The sequence below is a fragment of the Quercus robur genome, chromosome 11 (assembly GCF_932294415.1).
Source record: "Quercus robur chromosome 11, dhQueRobu3.1, whole genome shotgun sequence".
NCBI lineage: Eukaryota > Viridiplantae > Streptophyta > Magnoliopsida > Fagales > Fagaceae > Quercus > Quercus robur.
Genome location: NC_065544.1, coordinates 8,844,863 through 8,852,126, shown reverse-complemented (window position 1 = coordinate 8,852,126; position 7,264 = coordinate 8,844,863). Strand labels below are relative to the sequence as shown.

General features: G+C 35.1%; 1 long non-coding RNA gene across 2 annotated transcripts; it reads left to right on the top strand.

Moving 5' to 3' along the window:
- Positions 1 to 2,258: 2,258 nt before the first annotated feature.
- On the top strand, positions 2,259 to 6,537 carry LOC126706047 (uncharacterized). 2 transcript variants are annotated; one of them, XR_007648501.1, is made up of 8 exons: positions 2,259 to 2,521; positions 2,982 to 3,017; positions 3,425 to 3,560; positions 4,065 to 4,114; positions 4,964 to 5,252; positions 5,349 to 5,398; positions 5,572 to 5,632; positions 6,289 to 6,537. It is a non-coding gene; the product is annotated as an uncharacterized LOC126706047 (long non-coding RNA). The 2 variants fall into 2 exon arrangements; XR_007648500.1 differs by having other exon boundaries at positions 2,260 to 2,521; positions 6,317 to 6,537.
- Positions 6,538 to 7,264: the final 727 nt, after the last annotated feature.

Below are 7,264 nucleotides of genomic sequence, written 5' to 3'. Positions count from 1 at the left end.
GGACAAAACAGGACAACTGGCCATACGGTTAACTCGCGACTGGATCTCGCGACTTGGTCAAGCCGCGAGCCACCCCTGTTTTGGAAAAACCTGACGTTTCACATTCCTCTTCACTCCAGTATAAATACCCTTTTAACCCACGATTGAAAGAGAGCTTCCAGAGAGAATTTTGAGAGAGAAACCCTAAAGAAAAACCAGATTGTTTCACCCACAATCTCTACCTTAGAGTCTCATCAAAATCCCTCACTCTCTTCCTCTCCACTGTCAAATCCTTGAGAGGCATTATACCAAACCTGGTTCTCACCATTATCATCTCTGTGAGATAGACGTTTGGAGTTCTGGGAAGCAGTTAGGAAGGAGCCAATCTTTATTGGTTGATGCTACGGTGTAGTAGCGGAATCCAGAAAGCTAGAAAAGAAAAAGGTTCGGCGCAACCTCGTTGGAGCAAGAAGCTTGGAGGGCTTAGGTGCATTGGGTAGATTAGGCTTGGAGGGTCTATTGCTGTCCTTGTATCCCAACTGTATTTTCTAGTGGATTGATTACCGCTTGGAGGGCGGCGGAGAGGTTTTTCGCCAAGGTCTTCGGTTTCCTCTTCGATAACACATCCGGGTGTTATCTCTGTGTTTGCATCTTCCTTCCTCTCTATCTCTGCCTTTACATTATCTGCTGTGGTTTATTTTGTTATGGCTTAGATAGTTGTTTAATCAATTCCATATTATAGCATATGTTAAGTTTCCGCACACTAGTTGTTTGACATATTGCTTGGGTTGGTTAAGTTGGTTTTTGGGGGTCTAAACGTTCAAAAGTGTATTTGTACACGTTTTTGAACTTTCACAAGGTTTATTCTTGATTCTTCATCTTCTCTTCACAATTGGAAGATGAGCTTTTTCTTCGTCTCTAGTGAAGGTTGGGAAGCCATTCCTGGTGAAAACTCAAATGATGCTCCCAGGTTGCTATGTAGTTGGGGTACTCTTGTGTTTTGTTCGTCCTTTTATTATATATGTATTCGTATATTTTTGCATTTGCATGACTTTCCTTGTGTATTTAACTCGTCATATGTTTTCTTATGCAACTTTTGTTCGTCCTCGTCTAAAGAAGCAATATCATAATCGCTTAGAGAGAGTCAGAGGATACTTGGAAACCATCATAGATTTTGATGAACTCATCTCTCCCCAATCCCTTTTCCTTCATTTTCTTGGTCCGGAGCCTTCGAGTCAGGTCCAGAAAAACGTTGAAGTTATCAAAAAGAGTAAGTAACTTGGCCTTATGTATATTTTTCTTCAAACGAGTTTTCAGAGGTCTGATGTGTATGAATATGTTTTTCTTTAGGGATGGCTACTAGGTTCAGCAAGGGGAAGTTATCTGAAATCCAAGAGAAAAAGGCTAAGACGGGGCTAAAGGAGGGTCTTCTATCGAAGAAGCATAAAAAAGATAATGAACTATCCTAGGAGGACACTATGGTCGTCTCCCCGGTTGCCCAACCTGTTATCCAACGTCCTACTTCTCCTACTTCATCTTTGGAGTTGATAACTCCTCTTGACGAGGTTGTTAAGACTCTTGGAAGAGAGAAAACTGTCCTTGGCACTTTCTAGTCTAGGATAGTGCGGATGCTGCAGTATTGAAGGCTTACGATGCCATTACCGTTGAGGACCTTAAGCCTCCAGCAACGAGAACTTCCCAGGAATTAATGTCGTCTCATGTTCACAAAGTTATGCAGGTAGGCTTTTATTTCTTTTCCCGAAAAATTATTATTATTATTATTATTATTTTGAACTCTTTTTTCTTTGTTTCTAGGTGTTGGGTGAATCTCTGTACCTCTCGGGGAAGTATTTAGATTATGAGGAGAAGCTCGTGTCTGCCCAATCTAAGGCAGAGTCTCTTTCTTCTGAGAATGAGCTGCTGAAGGGGAAAGTTTCTTCTCTTGTTGACGAGGTGAAGAAGACTCAAGATCGTCTCACAACTTTGGAGAAGGATGTGAGTACTGAGAAGGCTTTCTCCAAATTAAAGGACAAGTAGATTGACGAAAATCTAGCCAAACTTCAGAAGGTCGGTCCTAAGGTTGTGGAGAAGTTCAAGAAATCTATATATATATAATAGCAGAAGCTGAGAGAAAATGAGTTCTTAGAATTAAGGAGGTAATGACAAATAGGAAAAGTACCTACCTAAAATTCAGACATGTGTAACTTTAAAAACTTTAAAAAGCGATACATTACATTGTTTGGTAACGCTACAACACCATTTAAATACGATAAATTATAATTTTTCACAACGTTAACCACTTTTGCAAAAAAAGAAAAGAAAAAGAAAAGAAAGATTGCTACACGGAGAAAGGAGAAAGAGAGACCGAGAGAAAAGAGAGACAGAGAAATAGAGAGGCAGAGAATGGAGAAGGAGAGAGAGATCAAGAGATCAAAAAATGCAGTTTGCAATCAAGAATGAAAATATGTCTCTCACTTCCTGTCAGATTTTCTGCCATCACCGTAAACCTCCACTCCCTACCCGACCATCAGAATCGCTACTGGTAAGTTCTGTTTTAAATTTAAAAATTCAGGATTTTGGGTTTTTATTTGGAGAATCAATTGGGTGTTAATTATGATTTAGATTGGTATTTTGGGTCAGATTTGGTTTTGATTGAGGAATTTTCTTTTGCTAAAACATTGTTTGGTTGTCATCCTATGTGAAGTTGTTCTTTTCTTCTTCTTCTTCTTATTTCAATTTCATTCTCTGAATTGCATTTGTTTTTTTTTTTTTTTTTTTTTAAATCATTTTTTTATTAATTCCTTTTGATTTTGGTATCATTTTTTTTTCCTTCAAATTTTCGTATCTACTGGTTTGGGTGTCATGTTAATTTTCTAGGTTGACGAATATTCTAAATTGGGTTGAGTGTTGCATGCCAACTGTTTGATTTGTATTGCCTTTTCTATTCTGATTGTTGTTTGGGATGTACAATTGTATTCTTTTGTTTTTCTATTTGTCTCCAGGGGACAAGAACGGGGCACCCCAGAACTCTATCAAAGGTCTATTTCTACCTTCCTTTAAATTTGTCTTTTTACATACAAAGATCGTGACATGTGTTCTGGGTTATTATTTAAATATTTGGAAATCTATGTCCCTTTCAATGTTCATATAAATGAAAATGAAAGCATGAATGTCCAATGAGTATTATCTCCCCTTTCCCTTTCCTTCAGTTTAGCCTTTTCATCACCCCTGTCAACTGCTACTATCGTTCTAACGCTCCTTCAAATTCCGTTGCAACCCTTCAGTTCAACTCATTCAATTATGGGTTCTTTATATATATATATATATATATATATATATATATATATTTCATATTATTTCTGGTACTTTATTATGTTTGTTTGCCTGACTCATTCTCTATAAGACCACCATATTTCTAAAGCATTGAAACTAATATTGATTGCAGCTTGAGGCAAAGAGCGTTTGGGATTAGAGGATGACTTCATCAGTTTGAGATACTAAAACTTATGTTTGATGACCCACTTCAGGTGTTGGATGGAAGTGTGTTATTTACACAAGGGAGAAAACAACTTGGATCTTGGGTACAATCACTTTCTCTTTGCATCTACTTAACTAATTAGATAGAGGAGTTATGAAAATCACCATTTCCTCTTATTCCATTGTCTAATTTCTGTTGTGCATTTAATTCTTGGTATTTTTTTGAATAATCCTTAATAGTTTGCTGCTGTGTCACTCTAAAGTCTAAAGTGTGAAACAATGTAGGCACAATTTGATGACATGGCCACCAAGTGATGCCTTGGGCCATGCAATACCTAATATTATCCTTTTTGTCATTTGCTCTTTCCTCTATAATAGTGAATTGAAAAATTACATGAGTTCTGCCTTTGTCTTCTTTGGCTCCCCCATCTTCTCAGTTGGCAAAAGATAATGGTTCTGCATTTATTAGAATATTACATCTACACTTTTAAATTTAGTTTTCTATTAAGCACTGTTCACCTAGCATTTGGATGTCATACGTATTTCTTAATTTCCTCAATGTCCTTGCAGTGAAGTAATTATTGCTCCTCTTTTCTCCTCTAATATAGGTGCTCCTATAACTCTTTGGTCTAAATTTCTACACAAATCTGCCAATTAGGTATGTCAAGACTTCATTTGCATGTTCTTCCTTTTTGGTCTAAATTTTTATAACTATTACTTGAACCATGTATGAGATAGAAAATGTTTTGCTCAATTGTGGAGCTTGGGTGATTTAGATATTGTCAGAAAGGAAATTGAAAGGCTTGAGTTGTTTGTTATGAAGCTAACAAACAATCCAAATATCATCTAGAGTCACAGAACCAACAAACCAGATAACACTGACCTTCAAACGTCTTTATGTTCTTTTAGTATCAACTTAAGAATAAAAAAAATCTGATGACAAGCCTAGGAAATTAAATTATGAGAATAAGCCAAAAAAAAAAAAAAAAAAACAAACCACAATAGGCTGTTGAGGCAGCACCCTTCCCTACACCAGAAGGAGCTCAATAATAAACTTTTCAATTGTACTCCACCTTAATTTTGACAATTTAACCTGCCATTATTGTATTGATAATTGCAATTGGGCTAGCCAATTTTTGATCAATAATATAATTTACGTGAATTGTTGCATTGTAAATCTAGAAGGTATCCCAAATGCCTAAAAGTCGCTTGGTATGGGATAAAGAGAAAGCTCATGGTGTTCAATAAAAAAGGAAACATTATCGGGTATTTTTTGTTTAACTTATTTGGTTGATGACATTGTCTATTACTATTTTATGTGGCTTATTACATTGTCAAGAACTATTTTATGTGTTTTATGATATTTGAATATTGAAAAGGTAATTTGTATAATCAGTATATTCAGATCAGTTTATTAGAATTTATGACTTCTGTTAATGGATTTTTCACATGACCTATGAGCAAGGTTTCAGTAAGTTCACTAATGAGTTTGTATAATATTTGATAGTGTGCATCCTCTATTACTGGGTTTGGTGTACTAAACTTTGGCTGAAACAAAAAGACTCAGGCTATGCAACACGACAGAGGTTCACTATTATATGCTTGAAAAGAATTGATGATTATTGAATTTGTTTACCGTAAAAAAACCTTGGAAAGGCTTTTCAGTTTGGTATATGAGCATTATTTGGGGACTGCTAGATTTGTTGGATATTGGTAATGATTGATTGGAAGTGCTAACTTTGGGGATGTGTAAAGCCTTGGAATTTGCCAAGCATTTGTCAATATGAGACCTAGAGGTAGAGTATGAAGATAGCTCCATCATTCAAGAACTTAATATGCTTTAAGATTGAAAACCTTCTGCATGACCTGCTAACTCTTCGTCATGCTTTCAGGTGCATCGCATTCTTTTGAGGTGACACAACATACTCAACTCATGTACTTCGTATGATATTCTAGAATGTATTTCAGATTCAATATTGACTGATGTACAAGTTTTATAAGTTCTCAATAAATACCACTATTGTTTTGTTAAAAAAAAAAAAAAAAAGGTTTTGTGAAGGCCTTTTAATTTTTATTTATTTTTTTAAAAATTATCAACTATCAAAATATATTCAGGAGAGAAGGTGGAAGCAAATAGGATTGGGAAGAAGGAGGCCAAGGTGAACTGAGGTGAAAGGTATTGAATTTTTGGGGAGCTTGGGAAGTTGGTATTGCTATTGGGTTTTTTTTTTTTTTTTTGGTTGTTGTTGTTGTTGTATTTTGTTGGGTTTGTTTATGTGAGGAATAATGATTAATGGGTATTTGTTTAATCATACATTGAACTAAATTTACAGTGATGCGCATGGATATCTAATGTTATCTGCACTTTTTTTGTGTCAATTGTATTGGATTTAGTTGCCAAGGTTAGATCTTTTTGGGTCCTGTTTATTATGGTTGTTAGTGAGGAATAGTGGTTAATTATGCATTGAACTTAATTTACAATGATGTGGACTTGCCGACTGGTTATGCATGGCATCATAATTCAGCTTCCAAATCAGTTTGTAACAAAATTGCAATAGAACTTATAATACCTAGAGCAATTTTCATGTGAATTGGAATTATAAGAGTGGACATAGTATATGAGTTTGTAATGATACTATTAATACTGAATAAAGATGAGTCCAAAGGGACTATTCTTTATAAATGTTGCTTTTTAATATATTTTCTTGATGGTTTATATATTATCTAAATTACAGACCTATTATCTTGCCATTATGTAATTATTGTGTTCATTTTTTGTGTTAGGTTTCATCAAACTCCTGACAAATTTGGTGTTATATCTGTTTCTTACAGTGATATTTTTAATTCGCTTAATTTTCAGGTGGCTTATTAGAAATAGGCTCCAGAGATTAAGAACAAATGTCCCATCAAATTATCATTTACAACAAACCCTTGATGAATATCCTCCTCAATGTACTGACTCGACTTTGAAGATTAGTCCCAAATATTTAGACAACGATATTATAACAATTCATTGGATATATTTGCACTATTTTCTAAATGATTTCCACTGTAATAAATTGTTATTATTTGTTTCCCTTATTTCTAAGTAAGTTATGATGTCTGTTAATTGATGACAAGTACACCAAGTTTAGATTTTTATGTCAATCTTCTTGCTCAAAGTAAGTCAAGCTTTAATTGCTTTGAAGATATTGGATGGTTTTGAAGATATTCCATTTTTGCATGCAAAATAGAGAAGCATTCTAGAGAATTCCCTTCATTCAAACTCATTTGAACGCAATGAAAGTAATACAACTGGTGGTTGCTCATTTCATATATTCCTCCAAGTGTTCTATTGGAGAATGGAAGTACATACATGATGTGATTTGAAGAGACTAATGTTTAAAATTTTTAGCGGATATTGGATACTATATGCTTAAATATACTAAATTATGAGAACTAAGTTTATGTTGGATGCAAAGATCATTAATATGTAAAATGATCCCGCGCATTGCGCGGGCTAAACACTAGTTTGACTAATAATCTAACAAGTTATGTGAGTACTACGTGGAGGGCTTTGAGCTTTTTCGTAAGTACATGGCTAGGCACCATCCAAATTTGGACTTCTCCAAGATTGATATGGAGGAGGTTGAGAAAGAAATCTTGGCATATCGTCCTTTTGATGCCACAGCAGTCCTGATGGACGAGGATGAAACGATCATTGCCGATGCCCCAACAGACCCATCCCCTTCTAATCTCTCTTCAAAAATTTTATTTGCTCTAGGAATAAATTTGTTAGGACATATGTGTTTCACTTATTAGAAACATA